The 26,589-nt window shown below is 36.4% G+C and overlaps 1 long non-coding RNA gene across 1 annotated transcript; it reads left to right on the top strand.

The window, feature by feature from the left end:
• Positions 1-262: 262 nt before the first annotated feature.
• Positions 263-1,818, top strand: LOC140160298 (uncharacterized). Its single transcript, XR_011859931.1, has 3 exons — positions 263-458; positions 999-1,084; positions 1,758-1,818. It is a non-coding gene; the product is annotated as an uncharacterized lncRNA (long non-coding RNA).
• Positions 1,819-26,589: the final 24,771 nt, after the last annotated feature.

The following is a 26,589-nucleotide window of genomic DNA, read 5'->3' as shown; positions in this document are numbered from 1 at the left end:
TGTTTGAGTGAACGCTTCCGTTTACTCATCTAGCGGGGACCCGCGCGAAGCGCGGGTGTCCCGCTAGTCTCGAATAAAAGTAACAAATGCACAGTTGTCCGAGTTATTCAATTTCCTCGCAGTATTGCTTACACAGCAAAAAATAAGGAGTAAAGTGCTACCGACTAAAGTATGTTGATTAAAAAATAGACCAATTATTTACTCATCAACGAGTAAAAGACGATATTTGACACAACTCTTTGCCAGAGTAAAAATTGGTCAATGGAAAGAAGTAAAATATTTTAATCGCCACATTGTATTTTACTCAAATCGCGTAGTAAATTCAACACGCGGAGTAAGTTTAATTCGACGACGTATTAAAATTCATGTCATCATGGCGTATAAAAGCGGAGCCGGGATGCGGGTGCAGTGTCTGCTGGTGGAATGGAGTTTGTCAGCAGTACAACCAATGTTTGAAGGTACTAATTTCATTACTATTATTCATAACTTTATGTCCATATACCTGTTACACAATTTAGAAATCTTATTGTATGATTTGAACCGGATATAGACAGGTTTTTAAGTTAGTTAAGCTTATCAGTAATTGTCATCGGCTCACCATGCTAGCTGTGTATTTGCGATCGTAACTAATGTACTAGTCTGAGCAACCTCGAAGTACATACGCTGATGTGGACCAGGCCCGGGGACCAGGGGCGTACATGTAGCAAGCGGATAGGGTGGACAAAGTCCATGGGCCCCGAGCAAAAGCGAAAATGAAGTGGATAGGGATCAGGGCTGATAAAGGAGATGTTTAGAAGGCCTCACACTACTCCTTGTCCATATGCCCCAAAGCTCTTGCTACGTCCCTGATCCTGATGTTGACTCGTGCCACATAACTTTTTTTGCAGTTATATGTAGTAGGAGAGTGAAACCATTGCAAAATATCACTTGAAATTTTTTTCCATATGCAGTTTTCTTTTTCAGTGCATTTATAATATTGATCTATATTTTACTTACAGATCAGATGTGACTTTGGGATTTTTGTGCTGCCCTACCTCTTTCTAGGAAAGGTATTGAAGAAAGATGCACGAACGTCAGTCAACAGGTAAATTTCTATCAATAATGTTGCATTTAACTTGCCAATTTCTTTGTGCATTTCAGAATACATGTAGTTCATTGAATGTGTAGTTCATGAAACCTCAAATGCCAAGGGGAAAACCCCCTATATAACCCCTTATCCTCACCGACAGGTGTTGGCTATCGTGAACTTTGAATAATCAACCGCGAATCTTATAATTATCTTGTTTACCATTTCTGTAAATTCTTGTCTCCTAAAGTTTGTGTCCCCTTGAAAATAGCATTGCCCGCTATCACAGGAATAATAATATAATAATTATAAAGATATTTTAAATATTTGCAAAATCGCATGAAAGTAGAAATGCCAATGCAATGGGTGATTACAATGTAAATTACATGTAAATATGTAATATTTGCTTTAATATTTCAAGAATTTCAGCAAGGGTTTTCATTTTTGGTTATATACCATCTGACCAATTATAGACAGTTTAAAAATAAGACATGCATAAATTTAGTTATTTGTGTTTTAAACCTTCCATCTGCTTCATCACTTTCGAGTACCAAACAAATTTTGATTTATGGTTGATACAATGAAAAGGTGGTGGATTTTCTATTTTAAGGCAGCTTTATTTCACTTGAATAGTCCCAATCCATGAAATTAATGTCCTTTATTACATTTTCTTTTATTTTACATGTTTCAGGAAGGCACAGCTTTGGACTGGTTCCTCGCCAACTTTACTGGACGCACGCTGCCATTTATATACAGGGTGAGTCAAAAAAAGTGCAATAGAGCAAAGAATCAATAATTGTGTAAGAACCACGTTGAACTTTCCAATTATTAAAAGTTTCTATAAATGCCACACTCAATAATCACCTGTTGCGAAACAATGAAGTCAATCACATCTACCGTTTAATTTTTATGAGTCCTTTTGCTACGATACCCAATTTCATTATTTGTCCACGAGGTACCATGTGTTTTGAATGAGAACACACAATTACACGATAAAGGCACCAGCTCTGAAACTGACTTAACCTTAATAAGGTTGATTTTTGCGTTATTTCAATTTCTTTTTTCTGTTCAAACAAACTTTCTACCATTACTTATAAGTCCTTCATACCTCACTCGACTCCAACTCCAGTTTTTTTAAATCCCAATATGTCCAACTATAATTCACTCCACTTCAATTTGCGCGCATTTCATTTCGACATTTGAAAAAATCCGCCTACGAATGTGTATGTTTTTGATAGAGAATAAACATCTTTAAAGTAAAGGTAAAATGAAAATAACAACAAATAATGTTTCTTTTCCTTAAACAAGACCAAGGACAATAACAATTTGGGTGCTCCATTTTATTTCAATGCCAATGAGGTTAAGAAAATAGCAGTTGTTCCAAATCTACCTTACACAGAGTGGGCTGACGTTCACATTTTAGACGTTTCTTGGACAAACATTAAAATTGGGTATCGCTATAAAATGGGTCATAAAAACAAAACGGTAAATGCTAATTTCTTGGTTTTTTCACAAAAGGTCACTAATGGATATATCACTTATAAAATGTTTTAAAACCTAAAAGGTTCAAATCGGTTCTTAAATAAAAATGGATTCTTTTCTCTATTGCACTTTTTTGACTCATCCTGTACTTGTGAAGCAAGTTGAATCCAGAACTGTGTTTTTATATAAATGGATAGGCAAGCTTTTTCAATGCGCAACAGTGATGAAAGTTGTAGAACTTGTGGACAAGATATACCAAATCCTTCACATACAATGACTTAGCATATCCAGTACAGGCTGATCACTGCTATTTGGCAGTTCCTGGACACTATATCAGCTACTAAAGAACCTGGTAACATTAGACAATTCTTGAGTGTTAAAACATAATGAAGTGAAGACTTAATTTCTGTCCCATTTAAAACACTCAGCATCTATAACATTAATTTTCAAATGACTTTTTCACATCAAAAGTTTTGGGAGAGGTGACCGGCTTCTATTAATGTTTGCTCACATTGGGTAATGAGACAATAGACATGCTATATTGTGATTTATTTGATACCTATTTTGAAAATAAAACCAGGAAAAATGCAGAATATTATATTTAATTTTGTATTCTTTTCATTCTTTTAGTTTAAAATACTGCTTTGTTCCAGCTGCAGATGGAGCCTCAATACAACTCGAAAGTGTTTTTTGCTTAATATTTGTTGAGTAAAATACGTTTCATGTTGCTCAAAATGTTGAGTAACACTTTACTATTCATCATTTTGCAAATCTTTTCACTTAAGTTTTACTCAAATAATGAGTAATCGTTTTAATCAACACTTGCGTAAACCTTTACTCAAGGTTAAACGAGTAAATGTTTCCTTGTTTCAGAGCAAAAAAGGGAGCTACTCAATATTGGGTAAAATTTAATCAACAAACGTTGAGCAAATATTACTCCATAGTCAATGAGTAAAATTTACTCTCATCTTTGAGTAAAAAGGAGCTACTCAATATTGAGTAAATTTTACTGAACAAAAGTTGATCAAATATTACTCCAAGTGAAAGAGTAAATTTTACTCTCATCTTTGAGTAAAAAAGGAGCTACTCAATATTGAGTAAAGTTTAATCAACATGTGCTGAGTAAACAATTAATCAACCGAGGCTGAGTAAAAATTACTCAAAATTCGACTAGCTCCCTTTTTACTATCGTGATGAGTAATATTTTACTCAATATTGAGCTTTTATTTTTTGCTGTGTACACGAGCGAATATTGAACAACGAACAGAGTAATCATGATCCACATAATAATTATGTGGCATTTCGATTAATCTTTATTTTAAACAAATTTTATGATCCGACCAAGAGCTTTAGGTAAGCCTGTAAGTGTGCGTCAGTCACGCATTACGCAACGCACAACTAGCGTTAAGCTTTGCGCCCAACTGCGTGCATGCCATTCTATATCAATACACGTTGTTATGAGTCTTATTTTTTCCGCCTTATATAAACCGAACAAACTAGATGATGCTAGATGAGTAAATGCATGGGGGTATTCACTAAAGCAGTAGGAGGATAGGCAGAATTATTGAAAAGGTAAATTTTATTTAGGCCTATCTAAATCAGCCTCTTCTTACATTTCCTTTTTAGCTTCTAATTTCTTTCTCTGACATAGTTTGCGATATTTATAGATTAATGAACGCGTATTACTTATTGAGAGAGAAATTAGACAAAATAATGCACGCGCGCTGATGTTGATGCGTCTAATGCACGAGCCCCGAAGGAGGGAGTGCATTAGACGCATCAACATCAGCGCAAGTGCATTATTTGGTCTAATTTCTCGAGCAATAAGTAATACGCGTGTATTAATCTGTTTCATACACGAGAAGAAAAAAAACACATGATTTTTACTTTTTATTATATAACAAATTATCACTAAAAATGTTTAAAATAGAACCAGACATAAATGCATCAACCTAGACTCGATCCTCTAGTCCTCGAATACTCACGCACGGCCGCTCCACTGCAACGTGAAGGATTGTGGGTAAAAAGGCGCCGCCATTAGAGGCCAGAAGGATTCAGGCTAGCATCAACCCGCCCGAAAAACGAATCAATCCTACGCGACGCGAACGCGCGATAAACACTGCGCGTTGTACAATCAATGCATGTTTCGTACTTTTCTAACAGCTTTTCTGATTGGCTGCTTTGATATATAGGAGTGTATGAAAGAAGAATACAATTATTTAATTATTATTAAATGTCGGGTTTTATAAAGGTCATTGAAATGTTTTAAAACATTTTGCGTGATAGCACACTGCAACAAAGTGTTGCCAAAATGTTATTGTTAAATATTCTTTGGAAACATTTGTTTGCCAAATATTTTGTCAACACTTAAATAAATTTAACATCATGTGAGAATATTTAGCAGTAAGGATTCAGAAAATGTTTTGAATGTTTTGAAAACGTTTTATACCCTTATATAACTCGACATTTAAACATTTTCTGGCAACCTTTTCTACCAAAAAAGCAAACTAAAATATATAGTACCAACTGACCAGCAGGGAAACTTTGAATGGATCTAAAAAGAGTTAGGTAGTGTACACAAGCAAGGAAAATAAATGTTAAAAACTGTTTAATATGTACAACAGCATCCAAAATTTAGGTTTAAAAAGACAAAACAACCGACCATAAGGCCTGCAGTGTATCTTCATTATTCAAGGGGTGTGAACTTATTTTTGGACACGTCTCTATAATGATACCCACACAGTGATCTGCCTGTACACAGATTCTCTATGCATAGACCGTGTACGAAGGAATGACTAGAAACGGATTATTGATAGCTATTGTCAAGCTATTGTTATCAGATTATCTTTTACGTATATCATTAGATTTATAAAATTAACTTCGAGGACTGTTATATATCAAAAATGTGAAAAATATCGAATTTTAATAATTTGTCATAAAATTTGTATTATATCGTGAATTTCAATTCGATATGTCTGATGTGCTCTCATGTCCCCCCAAAATACTGTCGAAACGCTTAAAACGCTCATTCCAGATCCCTTAATAAAATAAAAAGAAATTGACTAGAATTAAAATTCTACAAGGGTTTAGCTGGGGTTCGAGCCCACAATATATGGATTCATAGTCCACTGCCTACACCACTGTGCTATGAGTCGTTGTGCCAGAAAGGTATTTGTTTATCATACTTATTGATTACGGAATAAAGTGAATACACAAAATCTACATATTTGTATTAATTTTTTTAATTAATGGACATAATTAATTAATTAATTAATTGAATGATTTTTTTTATTGATTTACCATAATTCCAATATGTCAAATTAAAGGTAATGAATGATTTATAAATTGGTTAGAGCACATTTTGCAAAATGCATTTAGTATTTCAGTTACAAAATTCCAAACATTCTATTCCATTTTTTTTGCTATACACGCATAGGAGCTGTACTTTTATAATCCGCGCCTAATCAATAATGAGTGACCAGGTCCTAGAGTGTGTTGGTTTTGTAGCAGATGACAGTGCTCATTCAGGCCTATCAAGGTCAGCTAGTAGCCACTTGCTGAATGGCTGGGCATTATGAGCTATCAAAGAGATGCCTTATGCAGCTGCCAATCACAGAAAAGTTTTGATAACATTTTGTTAAAAACCCAACAAAGCTTTGCATGTTGGTACTTGATTGTTTGAATTCTTATATGTTGAAAAGCCCTTGTAGTAGTATTTTTTTATGGGTAGTGTGTATCGTTCATAAATTATATAGCTTTTAAATTTTGGGCATTTATGCTCTGTTGCATAGAATATTGTGTGTATGCACTTTATTCCGTAATTAATAAGTATGATAAACAAACACCTTTCTGGTACAACGACTCATAGCACAGTTCTGTAGGCAGTGGACTATGAATCCATAGATTGTGGGTTCGAACCCCAGCTAAACCGTTGTAGAATTTTAATTCTAGTAAATTTCTTTTTATTTTATTAAGTAAGAGGAAATAATAATGGTAATAAACTCGTGTTATATCTAGTAGCCTCATGTAGGCCTACTATGTGTTATTGTATTGCGTCCCGTTAATATGGGTGCAGAAAAAAATTACGCGTCCCGAGCTCAATGTTGAGTAATTTTTTACTTCAACTTCAACTATTGAGCTGTGATCTTTTTACTCAATGTTAAATAAAATATTTTTTGCATTGCACAATCATGTCCCGCTTTAGATTACTTTATATTGTTCCCGAGTCAGTATGGTCAATAATACTAATCATGCCGTGTCTGTCCGTCCGTCCGTCCCTCTGTCCGCGCGCTATCGCGTGCGAGTTCGCGCGGTTCGCGTTCGCGAGGTGCACCATCGCGTGCTCGCGGTGCGCTATTGCGGAGTATCAACCATAGACATACCACATACTTGTTTGTCTGGGGTATCAACGGGATTGTGCGCCGAGTACAGTGCGAGCATCGGAAAGCATTACAGTGTGACTAACAGGTGCATCTCATCGGACCAAAAGGCCTATTTTCAACACATATTTCAATACGGAACACGTGCATATAGGCCTATTTTAGCAGATTAACGGCCTATATCCACGTCCAGATACTTCGGGTCCTCCACATTTAATGTGGTAGCAGGATAGGGCTTGGAAGAGGCGAATGATGGGTTTCCAGATTGTGGTTAGGCTTACCGAAGTTGTGTCAAGTTGGGTCTTGATCATTGAGAGACGCATTTCATAGTAGTTTAAAATGTCAGGGCAGGTATATGGGTAACGGGTGTTGGGTAATTAGAAATAGGCCTATCACGAGAACCGCCCGACCCGAGAACCGCGAAATCTAGTGTATTATATTTTGAGAAGTCCTATAGATGTTGTGCATATGAGCGTGTTTATAGTGGTGTACGGTATTCATGGTATTTACAAGGGGGTGACACTAAATTCACGGTTGTTCTATTATCAACGCAAAATCTATGAAAAATTCAGCTGGTTTACTAGCTAGAAAGTGAGGCCAGTTATCGATCCGTTATAGCTCGTTATGAATAATTCATGTTCGACCCTTGGATCATGTTAATTGAGTTTGGCAAATAACAACGTTGTTAGTTTTGCGAACTTTGCCTGTTCAATGAGAGTATAGCGCGCCCCCAATACATCTGGGCACAAAACAGGCGAAAACGATCCAGTTTAATGAAATGGCGGACGGGTATTCCCATCAGACACCAGTGATATGTTTTTCAAAGAAAGTCTACTAATTTGATATGAAATGACATTTTGCAATAGCAAAGTCAAAATTAGGACTTGCTGTCAATAATATGAAGGAAATATGTGACAGAGGCAAGGTGGGAAATACAAGTAGTATTTAAGTTATAATAACCTTTGATACCCGACCTGACCTTCCATCATGGCGCCTTATTCGTCTTTATGTATTTCTATTATGCTCTCAAGTAAAATAAAATACCAATCTGCTCTGAGCAGACAATGTTACTTGGCTCCCAGCATGAATTATTGATTTTATACGGAAGTAAAGAAATGCACAGTGTATGTGTATGATGTGCAAGCATACTCCAAATATTTACGGTAAATCTGAATAGTGGTCACATGTTAACATATCATGTGTTCGGGAAATCACGTGGCAACATTTTAAGATTTCAGGCTTGTTTACTAGTTAATTGCCATTTGTACTCTTTATTATTTATCTTTGTTAATTAACATACATTTTAAATGCTGATAAATCGTGGTTGGCTACCCATGATATCTGTTAAATTCAATGTTTTATGAATATAATTCTACCACGCAAATGTAAATGCAAATGTAAATTTCAAAGTTTATACATTTAATATATTTAATATGATACTAATTTTTTGTTATAACCAACTGGTACACGAAATATACTAGCTTATTACCTATACAGAAAGGTGATTATCAGCCTTCACTCAGCAAATTGACATGCCCGGCATATGCAGCCATTCTCCGTCTGGATAACATGACTGTCGCCCTCAATACGTCTGGGCGCAAATTTAAATAACAATACGCTATTTACATATCAATGCGGCCTCATGCTAATTAAAGCTGCCCCATCCAGGAGTTCATCTATGGTATTTATACGGTATCCTTATACGCATATGGGATTACTGTCTGTTCAATTAGCTTAGATTCTTGAATTTTTAAGATATTTGAAAAAATACAAAATTGTGGTCAAAGTCATCAAAGAAAAGTGTTAGCGCAGCCTTAGACCTAACGTGATTTATACTTTTCAAATTCTAAAGTTCAATTTAAAACCCCATTTCTTTTCAATTTTGGTCTTTTCCCGCGATATTTTTATAACAAGCCGTAGAACGTCGGGTACCATAAACTTTTTTGAATCAATCCATTTAGAGCAATGGGGACGAATGTCATAATGTGCTGAGATAGTATTTATTCGACCATCCGCATCAAGAAGTATTGTCCAGCAAAATAGCTACGGTATATTTGCCAGTATGCCTATTTGTGTTGAAATCCTACTGTTGAAACATTACGTTATTATTAAAGAACTAAGTTTTCTAAAATAGGCCCAGCTTGTATAAATACATTCCTTGCGTATTTATTTATTTATTTATTTATTTATTTATTTATTTATTTATTTATTTATTTATTTATTTATTTATTTATTTATTTATTTATTTATTTATTTATTTACCTTAGCCAAATGGCATTTGGCTAAGGGTCTCTTTTCTTAGATTCTGATTCTTTCTTTCTTTCTTTCTTCTACCAATCGTATAATGAGCCATCGTAGCCATATTCGTTTATCAATTTTGACGAAATTTGGTTATTATGACTATTGGGGGGTGCCTCAAATGTCATGTGAAAATGTCTGGCGCAAATGTCTTCTCAAGGTCATTATAGCCCAAAACGTGTTTTCACTTAAAATGCTACTCATTCCCCATATTACATAGCACCGTGACATCACTTGCACACATGCATCGTCTATAGCCAGTGTCTAAAAGTTGTACACAGAATTGGGGTCAAAGGTCATTTAGGGGTCATTTCCGGCATGTAACCAAATATCTTAAATCGGCCATCGTAGCCATATGCTTTGTGCCATGTTGACCATAGTTGAGCACTAGGACCATTGGGTGGTGCCACAAATGCCATATGATCATTTGCGGTCAAAGTTCTTCCACTTGCGGACAATGACCTAAACGTAATTTTCACTAAAATTGACTAGGGGCACCTTTGTTTCCAATGGACATTTTATTGTGAAATGTCATTGTACAAGGAATACATTAAAAAAAATTCCACATAGCCCCCGTATGAAAAGTATTTAATCATCTTTGTAATCACTCAAAAAGCATTTTGTGTTAATTTTACATCCGAACTAGAGGCTATTAAATTTTTACGAGCCTTTTTATTTTACATGTAAAGCCTATGGGGGTGACGATAAGAAATGGACGGCAATGTTGAAAAACCCTCATTTTGGGCCATTTTAGACACTAAAATGCCCATAAAAAAAGAATAGCCTCTAGCCCGGATGTAAAATTCACACACATTGCTACCTGAGTGAGTACAAACATAATTAAATAAATTTCATTCGGGGGATAAAGAAAAAAAAAAAAATGTCCTATACCTTCATGGTTATGAAACAAAGGTGGGGGGGCTGTGACCCCCCATGATAGATTTGCACACAAATATGTCATCCATACTGCAAAGATATATAGTCCTTATACAAGCCCATTGTGGTTCAATGAGGCATGTATAATAATAATTGGGCTGATCATTCCTCATTTATGTGTACTTTAAAGTATACATATAGACGAATCCAACGAGCCAAGTCATGGTCAGGATTTGGTCGGCCATCTTTGGTTTCCCGCTAGCACCAACCTGGTGTTTTGAGCGCCCGATTGTGCAAATAAAAGCCGCCTAACACCTAGAGAAGATGCAAAGACGAGGAGGGTTAATAGAATAATATATACAATAGAGGTAATCCTGTCGCATCTATTCAAACATAGTCCTTTTGTTCATCCATTTGTACATCTATGAATAGATGCGACGGGATTACCTGCGGAATTATCTCTATTGTATTATTCTATTAACCCTCCTCGACCTTCTCTAGGTGTAAGGCGGCTTTTATTTGCACAACTGTTGGAACTGTATTGTGTTGTAAATCATTCTTTTGTCTACCTGTGGTTTCGCGGAAGGTGTAAAACGGGTGATGGAATGCAATTTAAAATTTCCGCCAAGGCCGAATCATTTCACATTTTGGATGCATTGTAGCCGACGGGGACCCAACTAAAGGCTGCTAGTCAGGTGTAGGAATGCGTGTATTTGGATTCGTCTATAGTAAGAATAGGTATGTCCTTGCATGCAAGGCTAATATAGGTAAACAATCTTTACAGAGCCTTCCAAGGGCATCTGTGTATTTACCTAGCTGAGCCTAGGTCCTGTTTTCTATCCGATTCTTCTTCTTTCTTTCTTTACCAAATACTTAATGCTGCTGCTCCCGTAAATTACATAGGCCTACAATGTCGTCACCACCATGAACCATAGGCTGCTGGTACTAATGTCACATGAACATCTCTAGGTCAAAGGTCATAAAAAGATCAACATCACTGGCTAAGGGCCGTGATCTTTGAGCACAATGTTTATTTATTTATTTATTTATTTATTTATTTATTTATTTATTTATTTATTTATTTATTTATTTATTTATTTATTTATTTATTTATTTATTTATTTAATTTTAAGTTTCCGTAAACTGCCGCAAATATTCAAATGCTTATCATTTAAATTTCTTTTCCTTTGACCTTATATTAATTTAACTGGAAAATTAATTATGCTTGACTTTCCATAACTTAACAAAACTTTTGATTTTTTTAATGGGAGTTGCGAATTGCGATATATATGATGCTTTTTCACTCGTTTAAAAATCATGGTCACCCTGGTTAGTATTATTTTTCTTTAAAGAAAAAAAGCATAATTTGACTACGAAATTGGGAATTTAACGATGTACTTCCGTGTGTGGAATATTTTCTCCACTAAGAGAACTACCGAATCAGTCGAGCGTGTGTCGGATGAACAGATTACCACAAAGTAAGTTTCAAGTGGTATTTTAAGTACCCAAAACAAAGAAAAGTGAATAGAGGTTAACTGTGGTAATCGGATTATATGTCATCACCGCACAGAAATATTTTTTATTAATATGCTAATATTAATTATCACTACGTCGTGAACTGACCTTTTTCCGCATGATTTGACAAAATATTCTTTTGCTGTCTGTATAACCTACAGGTACTGAAACCAAGGGTTAGTATTTTCCCTGTTCAAATCTCCGAGGAACATATTTTACTGATGTCCACAGTTGCGATTGACAAGGGAGGAGCATGGTTGGTGTGTCTCGGGGCTTTAGTGTCTTTCTTCATGGAAACGGGACTCGTCAAATCTCTTGGTGTGTTGCTACCCGTCTTAAGGCAACAATTTGCTACCGAAACGTGGATCATTGGGTTGACAATATCGTTAGTACCTGGTTTTGGCGGATTTACATGTAAGTACAAAAGACACAGGGTAGCATATAGATATTGGTTGAAATGGAGACATGGTATTGGGATTACCCCCCGGAATGGCCACTCAACTTTAGAAGTGATGGTATGTGCCTGTCAATAGGTCCCCTTTTTTGATGTCGAATTATATACCCGATGACCCCTTTTTTTAAAATTCATACCCAATGACCCCCTTTTTTAGGTTCGGTTAATACCCAATGACCCCTTAATTTTTTCTAGAATTGTATCATCAAAATGCCACAAAATAATACGGAAACTTTCATTCTCTTATTTCAGCAAATTTGTAAGATTTGGAACAAAGGTTTTTCAAAATTTTCTACCAGATGACCCCTTTTTCAAAATTTTATACTCAATGACCCCTTTTTCAAAAATATTATACCCAATATTTCATTTTTTTTGTACCCATGACCCCCTCCTTTTGTTTAAATAACGTTTTGTACCGGTAGGCGGGGCAAGAGAATTTTGGCAGGCCGAGGGGAGGGGAGCGATTTTTGGCGGGCCGTTTGGAAATTTTACCCCGGGGGGGGGAGGGGGCTCATAATTATTGCACAGCCCCTAATTAGGCCTCTAGACTTCGTGATATCTGTAAGTGTAACCTATCGCTGTTTGAATGCAACATTGCATAAATTGGCAGGGCAGCTGTCATCGTGCAGGGGCGTAGCAAGCGGGTGGATAGGGTAGACGAAGTCCACAGGCCCGAGTTTCAGGGGCCCCAAGCAAAAAAGACAATGAAATAAGCGCTAAAACGCAGGGTCGAATTTATCTGGGCCGGGCCAAAATTTGGCGGCCTCAAAATCACCGTGAGGAAAGTATGTGCACTCAAGAGGCCAAGTTTGGTTTACAAATTGGGGGTCTACTATAAGATCGACAGTGGTGGCCTGCAGAAGCATTGTAATAGAGGGAGATAAGCATATTTTATTCTGATCTTACTAGCATATTTGTGTGAGAAATACGTTTTTACTTTTAGATCATTTTAGCCCAAAATGAAGGTGAATTTTGCTATGTAAAGGGCTAGTATGATATGCGCGATATTACCATATTTTGGTCCAAAACACGGTGTTGTCGGGCTAAGAGGAACATGCATAGGGCAATTTGGGAGCCCCTCTGACCAAATGGTAAATCCGGCCCTGCTAAAAGGGCCCGCACTGTTTCTTGTCCATGGGCCCCGGAGGCTCTTGGTACGCCCCTGAGCTGAAATTGTAACACTTACCATACTGTCCAAAGCAAAATGCTTAAATTTTTCACAATGCCCGACATATTACCGATGCAAAGTTATTAACCTCATTCATAACCGTCACTTTGATCTCTTCACTTTACAAAATAACACAAAATTTTGCTCAAAAGTTTGTAAAAATAGATTATTTTTACATCTTCCCTTTCCAAAAATCGATCAGGCTAAAACAGGACGACCAATAACAAAAGTGCGTATCACAATCTGTGCAAATATGGTAGCGCGCAATCCAAATACGGCAGCCAGCTTGCGCGCAGTTTGTTCGACGCACAACAACACGCAACGCCGGTCAATTGTGTGCGCCATTGGAACAATATTACGCATTTTGCGGTCAATTGTGAGATATTATTATTAATGACCTCGATTTGCGTTCGCGTTTTCACAAGTAACTAAATGTAATTGGATCGCACGCATCGCGTTTATTAATGAGGTTATGACTATTCCCTCATGCATTGAAATTTTTGCAGACACAATTATGTTAATTATTCATGACTTAATACATTTAAATATCAAATTTGCATATCAAAACGGTAAAGGGAAAACAATCCTTTTCCGTTTTTACTGTAATTTCAGCGTGATTTCAGATTAAATTGCGCTTTTTAATTTTTCCTTCTCGCACATACTTATGTGCAAAAACGGTGAACAGCTGGATAATGTTTTCTTAAATTGTAAGTGAAAACCCCAGAAATATACCGTTTAGACTTCTAATTTTGAATCATGAAAAAGGTCGTTTTTCGTTTTCTTGATTAAAAACGGAAAAGCGAAAACAGTCGTTAACCGTTTTTTCTATTTTTATAAATTCAAAATAGGAAAATGGAAAAGGGTTGTTTTTACTTTATAGTTTTGATATGCAAATTTGATATTTTAATGTTGTTATTTGTATCTTACAGAAAACGGAAAACTACTTATTTCCTTTTTCCAAATTCAAAATCAGAAGTCTTAAATGGTATATTTTTGTTTTGTTTTTGTTTTTTAAGAAATTAGAAAACAGTCAACAGCCGTAATATAAACTGAAAAGGCCGACTTATTACTGTTTCTCGTTTGCAATTTAGACCAAACTAAAATGCAAGAAAAGGTTATTTTAAGTTTACAATCTACTAAGAATAAAAATAAAGAATAAAACAAATTGGGTGTTTTTAGTGTTTACTGTAAATAGAATATAGACAGGAAAACGAACTAACGGTTATAGCCAAAATAACAATATCTCGATCATGAGAGGATGTACCTTCTGCGTCAGCGTACTTTTCATAGAATAACACGATCGCGCGACCTGCATGACCGAACCTTGACCTTGCCTAGCAACGACCGTGTGATTGGTCAATTCTCAAAAGCTGTGTTTGCGCCGTAAGCGCCGGTATTTGCGTAGTACGCTCGGCGCAAATAACTGTGCGTACCCAAGTTGGCTCTCATGATCGAGAATCTAATATTTTGGCTATAGTACCTGGATTCTTGTTACTGCTTTTCTTTTGCAGTTTAGACAAAAATTTAATGGTTATTTTAAGTTTACATTATTATTTCTTCTTATTTTGTATGTGTTATAGGTCTGCTAGGAGGAGCCCTAAGCAAACGTTTCTCAGCACGCAAAACAGTGACCGTTTTTAACTTTCTCGCTTCTGTGGGCCTTATAATTGGATCTGTTGCAACATCAGTGCCAATGCTGTCACTTTCTTTTATAATACCAGGTAGACATGTAAATTAGAATATTCCTTAGTTTACAAATATTCATGTATGATGAAGACCTAAATATATCAAATTCGCAATAAAATAGCAATTTACAAACCAGTGAATGGTGTAAATTCCTGAATAAACACACACACACACAAATGTAAACTTTTTTCGATTAATATCCTGAATGATAAAATAGTGAATATTTTCAGTCATCCAGTCGTTAGAATCACAAGGGAATGATATTTCAAACAATGCGTTATGCCAAAAACCTATTAATCGATTTTATGTCTTACTAATGTTCCCTAAATTTCAGGTTTCATAATTGGTGCGGAGGCAATCCTAGCAGGTGAATTAGCGAAGTATTTTGATCATCATTACGGGTTGGCCAATGCCATTGCCGGATCAGGTGTTTCTCTTGGTATCTTAGTTATGCCACTTTTGACACAGTTCCTTAACGATGTCTATGGATGGCGAGGTGCTCTGCTATTACTTGGTGCTCTCAACCTCCAACCTTATTACGGCCTATATCTTACACACAACAAGATGCGGATCAAGATTATGAGGAATCTGTTTCTGTAACAGCTGAATGCAACACAAATAACCAGCAACTCCCTAGGACCATGTTTTATTATTTCGACTTAGAACTGTTATATAATCCCATCGTATTAACAAGAATTGTTTACAGTATTGGCAGTGCTTACTCATTTATAGGATGGATGATATATCTTGTACCTTTCGCAATTGACACTGGTATATCACCTTACCGTGCCGCGTCTCTAGCTGCAATTGGTGGGATTGGTAACCTTCTCGGCAATGCAACATTTCCATTGCTGAAGAAGAAGCTATCAAATGAACATATCTTGTACATGACAACATTCATTGGTAGTTTATCATTAGCAGTGTGCCCACTGTTATCATCTACTAGTAGTTACACTGGATTAATTGTGCCTTCGTTTATTTTTGGGTATTCACGAGGACCGGGAATATTAGCATCACATCAAATAGCAAAGGAAAACATAGAAGAGGACAAAATAACTAATACATTTACCTGGCTGTTCGTTGCGTTTAGTATTGGATCAGTAACCAGTGGCTTTTTTTCAGGTTTGTATTGCTTTCCTGTACATATTTTTATATATTCAACATCATATACCCAGCAAACACAAAACGTTTTTAAAATGTTTTAAACAGGTTGCGAATGATGTCGAAAACGTTTTGTGTTTGCTGGATATATATATATATGAGTTACATTCATGAGCCGGATCACTTATGTTTTGTTTTCTCCCTAATACGTGTTATAATGAAACAACAATGAAATTGTAAGAACCAAGTATAAAGCCGCCATGTTTTGGGGGCTTATAAGTTCCCCCCTAATACATTTTAGAATAAGTCAAAAAATATTTTCCGAAATGTACAAATGTAAAAAGATATGTATAGCCCTATTTGTTTTACACAATCATGTGGACCATTTTATAGCGTCACACGTCATTGCGTTCAGTAACAATGGTTAATTGTGTAAGAAAGGAGGCCGTTTTAAAAGTTGCATCTGAGTCCATAGCAGTTAGGTTTTCTTTATCAAACACATGAATAGACCTGGCCTACTGTATTGTTTGAGACCTGACTCCTATGGACTCAGATGCAACTTTTATTTAAAACGGTCTATTTTTTTACATTGTGACTGAACGCAATGACGCTATAATTTGGTCCACATGTGTAAACATATACGGCTACCCATACCTTTTTACATGTTTGCATTTTGTCAAATATTTTTCGATTTATTTTAAAAAGTATTTAGGGGGGAACCCTATATGTGTATGCTCCTGTAACTTTCCCCATCAAGTGATATCACATCAAGTGATATCACATCAAGTGATATCACATCAAGTGATATCACATCAAGTGATATTACTTCAAGTGATATCACATCAAGTGATATTACTTCCAAGTGTTATCACTGGAAGTGGTGGCATATATTACAAAATAATAAGCACCGCAACTGTATTGCACTCTGTGCAATTATTAGTAAACCTGATCTCTCTAATACTCAGTCTATATGATCGCACTGAATCACATTCGATATTCAGTCTATATTGCACTGAATAAATAGCGCCCTCTATTGATACCTAGAGGGGTTCCTAGAGGAAATTACTGTGGTCATAGGTCAAAAAAGGTAGAAATTTCAAATTGCCTCTAGCTCAAACTTGATGGGTGGATCTTGGACTAACAAACAAAAGTTTCCACGGTGGCCTTTTTGTCAGACCTTAGGTTAAGAGGTCAAAAAACGTAAAATTTTCAAATTGCTCATATAATGGAGCTCAAACTTTGAGGGTGGGTGGGTGTAACTTTGGCCAAGGAAGTTTTGCGTTTGTTAGGTCATCCGTGGTTAAAGGTCAGATCAAATTTCAAATTGCGGGCGAAAGTCAGGTCAAATTGCAAAAAGCTGCAATTGAGCTCAGCTGTGAGGAAAGTGATCCCAGCCAAAGGACACGCCCAGATTTTGAGATCTGCAAAAGCCATGAACCATAATAGCCGAAAACCGCAAAATACGGGTAACCGCCCAGTATCACTAATAATAACACTAATTTCGGCCAAGACATTCCAAATTGTCAGGTTAGTTCATTTTTACATGTAACTACTTTGGTTTTAAATAATGAACATTGCAATCTATAGTAATGTAATACTGTTTAACATGTTAAACAGGAAGCCCCGCTTTGCCAGTTCTCCACAGAAGAACTGACTTACACCTGTTACTTTGATGACAGACAGAACAGAATTTACATGGATACATTTTAACCTTGACTAAGTCCCTAAGGAATTGAGACCAAAAGCGGGGCTTCATCTTTAAACATCACTTTAATCTTTAAATTGCGAATTTCTTGCTATAATATAACCGTGTTAACCGACGTCTCTCTATTATTTTTACTTCACCTCTTCCGTAGGATGGATCTATGATCAAACTGGAAGTTACACACTATCATTTCTATTATTGGGTCTTGTTGCACTATTGTCTGTTGGACCGCAACCATTTGTAGACAGTAAACGACTCCAAACGAAATCCCAGTACTTTCGCCTTTCTTCGGAAAAATAAACATTCCGGATGATGATGAACGACAAGATTAACCGATGAAGGACAATAATAATAATAAACAACATTTATTTTCATTTTAGACTTTTTTATATTCTATATTTTCTTCATTTCAGCTTAATTTAGCAGTTGTCATGGTTGTGTGCAAATTCCTATTACTATTAGATACGTTATAATAAAACATGATTTTAAACATTTGTATATTACTTTTCTCTGAGGGCTTGCAGCAAAATTGATATTTTATTTTCCTTGGTATGGGTTTGTGGCTAGTAGTCCGGTAATGATGATGATATGATGATGATGACGACGACGACGACGATGATGATGATAATGATGACGATGATGATGATGATGATGATGATGATGATGATGATGATGATGATGATGAACAAATCAAATCAAATCAAAGATGATAATGATGACGATGATGATGATGATGATGATGATGATGATGATGATTAATACACAAACGAAAAGAGGAACAAACATGCCTAGCATGTAATTCTATTTTAACAAAAAAAAATTTGACCTCTTATCTACTCGCAAACTGAGATTATGCATATGTTATCTCTTCAATAAACATTGTAAAAGTCGATTTGGCCTTAAAAAATATGTCACATGTTGTTCGGATTATAAAGACACAGTTTGTTGACCCTATAATGTTTGTGCACTCATAAATTGACCTCTGAGTGTATTTGGTATAAATGCATGATCTTCTATAACAACAGGTTAACTTTCTTGTTGAATGGAGGCCTCGAGGTCACTGAACTGTGTATTTGGAGATGATGTATTTTTTGGGTCATAGCACACGTGTTAAGCAAAAACATATACATGAGAAGTAAACAGGTTACATCTTCTCTGCTGTGACTGATACCATAGAAACGTGCTCTTTGTTTAAACATTGCAAGTAACATGAGAGGCAAACATTAATGTTTCATATTGCTTGCAACCCCCCCCCCCCCCCAAAGCAATGTTGGAGCCAATACTAGACCAATTGAATACATGAATACAAAAGCCACCTAAGTCCATGCGAAGTTATTTTGAAAGAAAAACCTGTGTATCATTTTAATTCCTTCAGTTAGATTTACCTGGTCATATGGTAAGTTTTACGTGCAAATGAGTGGATTAACCTGTATTAGGTATGACGATTAGCATTTCAGGGACTTCGTGGGGTTCATTTTAAATTTTTTTAGAATGAGATAACCACTAGTAAGATAATACAAAATAAAGCACACAGGTATGTATAATGTTGATAAGCATTCTGCCATGTAATATAAACCACCCAATTTCCTTTATTAAACCCATTTTTTGTTCAAAAGTCATTCTCCAGCAATGAATGTGTTACAAGTGGACTTTATACATACTGGATTTCAATCAATGTGTTACAAGACTCAAATCATGGAATTGGGTGATTCTTTCATACATGCTATTTTTCACATGCCCAATAGACACAGAGGATGAATTTGAGTTGTTCTTTCATGCATATAACAGGCCTATGTATAGCAACAATTTCCCATGCCAAAGTATGGACTTAGGTGGCTTTTGTATTCATATATTCAATTGTCCGTTCCTGTCTCAGTATCAAAACAACATTGACTGGTGGGTGCGGGAGGGGGGGTGAGAATTTCATACTAAATTAAATCCTCATCACTGCCATCATCGTCACCATCACGACTCTAATAATCATCTGACATCAGTTGTATTATCCATCATCGTCGTCGTCGTCGTCGTCGTCGTCGTCGTCGTCGTCGTCGTCATCGTCGTCGTCATCATATCATCATCATCATTACCTGACTACTAGCCACAAACCCATACCAAGGAAAATAAAATATCAATTTTGCTGCAAGCCCTCAGAGAAAAGTAATATACAAATGTTTAAAATCATGTTTTATTACAACGTATCTAATAGTAATAGGAATTTGCACACAACCATGACAACTGCTAAATTAAGCTGAAATGAAGAAAATATAGACTATAAAAAGTCTAAAATGAAAATAAATGTTGTTAATAATTATAAGAGTTAATCTAAAACATTTATAAGGTGTGTCGTGAATCTCGTGATTGTCTTCGCCAGATTTCCTGATTTATATTTGCTGTTAATATGGCCACGAGAACAATTTTTTTCCAGTTTTTAAACCCAAATTCTAACAATTATTATACCAATGGTCTAGTCGCAAAAGTTGCATATGAATGGAACAAAGCCAATCGCCCTGCGGAACTCAAGGCCGGGAACAAAAAGTCACAACGCAGCGTACTCAGCCAGAAAGCTGCCAGTGACCTTGCCATTCAATAAATCAATAAAGCGTGGAGACCTTTCAATTAATGAGCCCATAAAATCTTTCACCAATGCGGCCAACGCACTGCAGGGTTTATTGTTCTATTGTGTCCGATTTGAGCGCTGACATATTGGAAAATGTTGCCAATCAATATTCATGAGAGTGTACATTCAACGTGCAATTATCGAAATTGGGCGACTTGTGTTTGGCAAGTGTGAAATACAACAAAAAGAATAACTGCCTATTGAGTCCAATTGACGTTGAGGTATTTCCCCTCTTTGCAAAATGAAATGTCGCACATAGTAAAAACTATTTTGTTTCTGAATTATTATAACAAGAAAAACATTTTGAGACCATTTTGATCAAAATCAGATAAATTTTGAACCCAAATTTCAACTTTGACCTTTTTGCTAATAACTCCAGACTGATTGGTTTGTAGGTATATCAAACAATACATTTTCTGAATCCATTGTGAAAATTTTGAGTTCTGACTCCTGTATGACCTTTGACCTCATTATTTCTTTTATTGCTGAAGGGTACCCACTGGGCACCTGTCATGTTTGACCTCTCAACATGTTAGGCATCAACTTCAAACAAGAAAATGTTAGTCATACGCAACGTTACACTGAAGGGGAGAGAACAAAAGGCATCTACTCGAGTAATTATCAACTTTTATCTTAAAAGTAGGTGTGTCACAGTGGCTGCTCAATTATTCTGCCACACTGTGCATGCAAGCATAACAGTAAATTGCAAAGCGCGCGCATCAAAGTTGTTCAATTTTGGCACACATCCATGTTGAAAAATTAATCTCCTCATATGTGCTATTTATCCCAGTTGTTTGAATTTGTAATATATTTGTAACCATCGGGTTTTCAAAAAATAAATTTTGCTTCGTTTAAGAGCTACTACCTGTTTTTATGGATTATTGAAGATCCCTCATAAATCAATAAATATAGACTTTTTGAAATAAAAAACCTACCACCATTTAGCTGAAATACTAATCTTTCTTAGCATGTAAATTATTTCCGTTGACAACGAATGACACACTTGAGGAAAACGAGTTGAAATATAATATTATCAAAATGAATTTAGAGGGAGTAATATTACAAACCACAATAGCTCTAAGCCATTGTGTGTGTCCAAGACCATACCATTTTTGTATACACGGTAGAGTGGAATGGCGGTTCCTTTTACCGTTTGCCCTCCCATGTTAATCCAGATGGGATATATGGAGAAATGATCAAGGCGGGAGGAGAAACTGTTGTTCAAACTATGAAAGAAATAATTGATAACATCTGGAAGACAGGAGAGTGGCCCAGTGACTGGACTCAATCAGAAATAATCACCTTACCAAAGGTAGCTGGCACTCAAGAATGCTCTAAACATCGTACCATCAGTCTGCTATGCCACGCTTCAAAAGTGCTGCTAGAAATTATACACTGCAGGCTAGTCCACTACATTATGCCGCAGATCGCAGAGGAACAGTTTGGATTTGTTGCTGGTAAAAAGGGACAACTGACGCAATCCTCACTTTACGTAACATCATTGAGCAAACAGTGAAACGCCAAGATCAACAACTGTGGCTGATGTTTGTCGACTACAGCAAGGCCTTCGACACGGTCAATCATGATGTCATGTGGAAAACTCTCTTGGACTTCGGCACACCAAATCACCTAGTATGGCTGCTAAAGAGGCTGTACTCAAAAGCAACTGGTGTTATTCGTGTAGCAGATGGCCACACAGACCCATTTCCATTTGAACAAGGAGTTCGGCAGGGCTGTATTATGTCCCCATGCTGTTCAACGCCTGTGGTGAATCGATCATGCGACAGGTGAATGAGGTTGTAGATGAGAGATCAGATAGCATTGTCGGTGGAAGAGCAATATGGAATATTCGCTATGCAGATGATACCACACTCATAGCATGCACGAAGGCAGAACTTGAGAAGCAAGCAGTCGAGTTGGAGAGGTGCCGTCACACCTTTGGTCTCCATATTAACGCAGCCAAAACCCATGTTATGACCCATGGTAGCAAAGAGACAATCCCTGGGTAGAAAGCCAATCAAGCAGGTTGAAAGGTTCAAATACCTTGGCTCAATGGTAGGGTGTGATGGAGACTCTACACCGGAGATCAATGCCGGACTAGCAATAATAGGCAGAGATGCCACCAGCCAATTATTAGGATTATGGAAGGCTAAAGCGATCAGCCTGAAGCTGAAAAAACAACTGGTGAGATCCCTTGTCTGGAGTATAGCCCAGTATGGTACAGAAAGTTGGACCCTAAAACAAAGCGATATCAAGAAGATAGTCGTTTGAGCTGTGGGTATGGCGCAGAATGCTTCAGGTCAGCTGGAAAGATAGGAAAACCAATGCATGGATCCGTCAGAAAGTGGGCATCACAGAGAAACAAGGTCTGCTCAGTCAGCTGAAGAAAAGAAAGATATCCCTGTATGGTCATTGGAAGCGGCGTCCAGATAGCGTTGTTCAGATAACGATAGAAGGAGAAGTAGAAGGAAAAGCCAGGCCAGGTCGAAGGAAAACAGGATGGATTGATAACAGAATGTGGACTAATGGTGGAATGGCCGTGGCAAGAGAAAAAGCACGCAAGAGAATGCCGACGGTTCTATGAGGTCTATGGCAACGCAGCAGCAGCAGCAGTTAATCCAGATAACAAAATGTTAATTTAAAGTCTCATTGCAAATGAATTTTTATATTTACTTTTCGGATTTGGCTTTGAGCAATGGTGACACATACCATGTTTACAGAAAAAAAATAAAATTCTATTCCAGACACCGTCAAAATGTCAAACTTTGCATTTTTTGTATTATATTAAAGTAATTAACTGCAGTTTCTTTATTCAGCATCATAAAAGGTTCATACTTGACAAATCTATGATGAATGAAAAGACTTTCGTTAAATATTGAAAAAAACCCAAATTACTCATGCCTACTTTACATAATAATATCATGAATACAAAATTAGCTGTAATTAGCTAATTTGCATAATTAATAACTTTTTGTGTATTTTTTGTTATTAATTGAATGAACTTTGTATACATGTGTGCAAAAAAAAACCCCACACCCTGATATGTACGGTTTTCTATTGGCATCAATTTTGCATATTAATTAGCTGAACTTAGTCATTTTTTTCAGCTTTTTTTGAACCAATCAAGGAGGGTGTCAATAAGATCATCTGCAAATAGTTTTAAGCTTAGTCAAAATTGGCAATTGAAATGAGTATTTTCAGTTATCCACCAATCAGAAATGATGTTAGATGACCAGTAGTGTCGAGGGGGTTGAAGGCGGATGACCCAATTTTCAGAATCCTAATGATAACAAGAATACGCAGGTCTGGCTTTCTTTTTTTGCTATAAAATGTACATTATTCAATCGTCTGCGTTTTACATGAAAGTAGAAGAAGGCGCGTGTATCAGTTGTTCCACTTGCTTGATATAATGCTTTGAATATTTCCACTTTGTTGCCTTTATAATGTGGTCTTGTAGAAATGGCACTTTATAAAGGCCATTGTAAATATGTATGTATTCGATAGAGGTAACAACATGACCCGTAGCTGCTATTTGTTTTCATGTTAGAAAACATCTTGTGCAACTTTAACATTGTGTTCAAACTTCACTGCATTGTGTGGTTCCTACACAATAAAATCCTCAAGGTTATCACGTGTTTTTCATCTGTCTGAATTTGACATTGCAAGAGGTAAACCTTTTTACATAAAATGTTTCAAACAAAATACAAAATCTTGATACATTCGAATAAAAATGATATAATATCTTAAGGTGTTTTTTTTTTATAATACTGTGGACCTGTTTTGTTATTTGTAACATGGAAATGTTGAATGAAATTCTACAGAGAACAACACTTGGAGTATCCCAGATGAAATCCACACCACCCATGTGAGGAGGAGTATATTTTTCAAATGTAATTTGTCAGGGTTAATCATTTTAGAAACCCATACCCCCTGTAGCTTTACCCATTATCTTCTGCTTTGTTTGAACCAGATTTCACAGATAACATTTGAATACAGTAGCTCTGATAACATTTGCAAGCTATGGTTTTAACTGTAAAACGATACACAGTCTATGCATTCTAACTAAATGATGCTTATAGTAACAAACATTACACGCCAAGTATTAGGGTGTCATCATCTCTCATAACAGATTGACACGGCACGTTTATTCGTTGCACTCCGATGTCTACTCCCGACTAAAACGTTGGTAGGTTTCATGTTGTAGATAATGGAGCGTTTTAAAAAAAAAAGGCGGGTGACCCAATTTTCAGAATCCTGGTGATAACACGAATACATTGGTCTGGCTTTTTTGCTGTTAGATGTTGTATACTACACTCTTCAAAAGATTTAAAGGATCAGACGAATATATCGGCATTTTTGGAAACATTACGTATTATGACTTTACCTATATCTTCTGCTTTGTTTGAACCAGACGCGAATGATTAATAACTGCAACATCAGATTCCACAGATAACATTTGCAATCCATGGATGTAACTGTAAAACGATACACAGTCTATGCATTCCAAATGGTGCTTATAATAACAAACAGTACACGCCAAGTATTAGGGTGTCATATATGACCCACTTCTCTCACAACAGATTGACACGCCACGCTAATGCGTTGCACTCCGATGTCTGGTCCCGACTAACACGTTGGTAGGCATGGTAGGTGGCATGTTGTAGATAATGGAGCTTTTTTTTTTTTAAGCGGATGACCCATTTTTAAAAATCCTGGTGATAACACGAATGGTCTGGCTTTTTGTTCTTCTTCCTTTTTTTCCTTTTTTTTCCTTTAAATGTTGTATATTATATCGTCGGCGTTTTACATGAAAAGTAGAAAAAGGCTTTTGTATCAGTTGTTCCACTTACTTGATATAATGTGTTGTTTTATATATTTTCATGTTGTTGCCATATATAATTGGTTGTAATCCGCAGTGGTCTTGCAGAAATGGCGCTTTATAAATACCAATGTAAATATGTGATGTTGCTAAGGTAACAACGTGACTCGCGTCCGTTTTTATCTGTTTTCATGTACCCGCACATTACATTAGAGAACGTGATTTTAAACATCTTGTGCAACTTTAACATTGTGTCAATTCTTTTTTCAAACTTCAATGCATTGTGTGGTTCCTATACAGAGATGTATCGTTCGAGTCCGGACTCGGACTCGAGTCCGACTCGAGTCCACTTTTTGTTGGACTCGGACTTGGCTCGGACTCGGACACAAAAAGACTCGGCTCGGCTCGAAGTCGAGTCCGGTCCGAGTCCAGTCCAATGTCCAAATCTATGTATTGTAAAATGTGAAATGATTATCTAAAAATGTAAAAATAGATCTCAAATTTGTTGACTTTACTTAATTGGCCATTTTCCAAATTAATTGGGGCTGTCAAATCTGTGACCTGTTATTATTCCTACATATCCACCAAATTATTTAGATTTATCTGTCACTTAGCAGAATCATATTTTTGTTATCATTTAAAATGAAATAATTGATAATTAATCAAATGCATAATTTTATTAAATATTTGGACTGTATAAAAATTTATACAATGTAAGACTTCTTTCGTGGAACTTTCCAATCCATTAAGGTCTTGAAAGAGAAACATGCACACTGGACCATACATCTCAGCTCCCACTCTGTAGGGCTATAGTTTGCATGTGCTCAGTAAGTGAGTACACATGACATTTGTGTGGGCCAATTTTGAAAATATGTTTAGAATTATAAAGGTGAATTTCTGTTAGTATTATTATTATTATAATGATGATGATGTTAATTTTCTATAATGTATTTGAATATATTGCAATTCATTTACATGTAATACTGCACACAGCGTATAGGTATGCCAGGCAAACCTATCTGCTAGTCAGCCAAATTCGCCTAGAACACAATACATATTTACATAAAAATTTAAAGAACAGGTAGGTCAAGGAAACCTACATAAATACTAGTATGTTGTCTATACTTCACTTGACCCAAATATATGATTTTTTATGGCGATGAGACACTCGCACATGGAATTTTAGAGGGATTTTGACCCGGATTTTGATAGCAGTTCTACATAGAAAAGCTGCTATCATCATGAGACTAAGATCTAGAAACACCACCGAAATCCCAGACAAACTAGTACCTAGACCAGTGACTTTGACTCACGTAGTGAAGCCGACACTGCTTAGCAACGACTTGAACAAGGACGCATACCCGGACGCAAGCAAGCAGATAATGTTCTCGTCTACAGAACATGTTGCATTTGACGCGGACCG

This window comes from Amphiura filiformis, chromosome 9 (genome assembly GCF_039555335.1).
Source record: "Amphiura filiformis chromosome 9, Afil_fr2py, whole genome shotgun sequence".
Lineage (NCBI taxonomy): Eukaryota > Metazoa > Echinodermata > Ophiuroidea > Amphilepidida > Amphiuridae > Amphiura > Amphiura filiformis.
The sequence above is the reverse complement of the archived record's forward strand: the minus strand, read 5'-3'. Positions and strand labels throughout refer to the sequence as shown.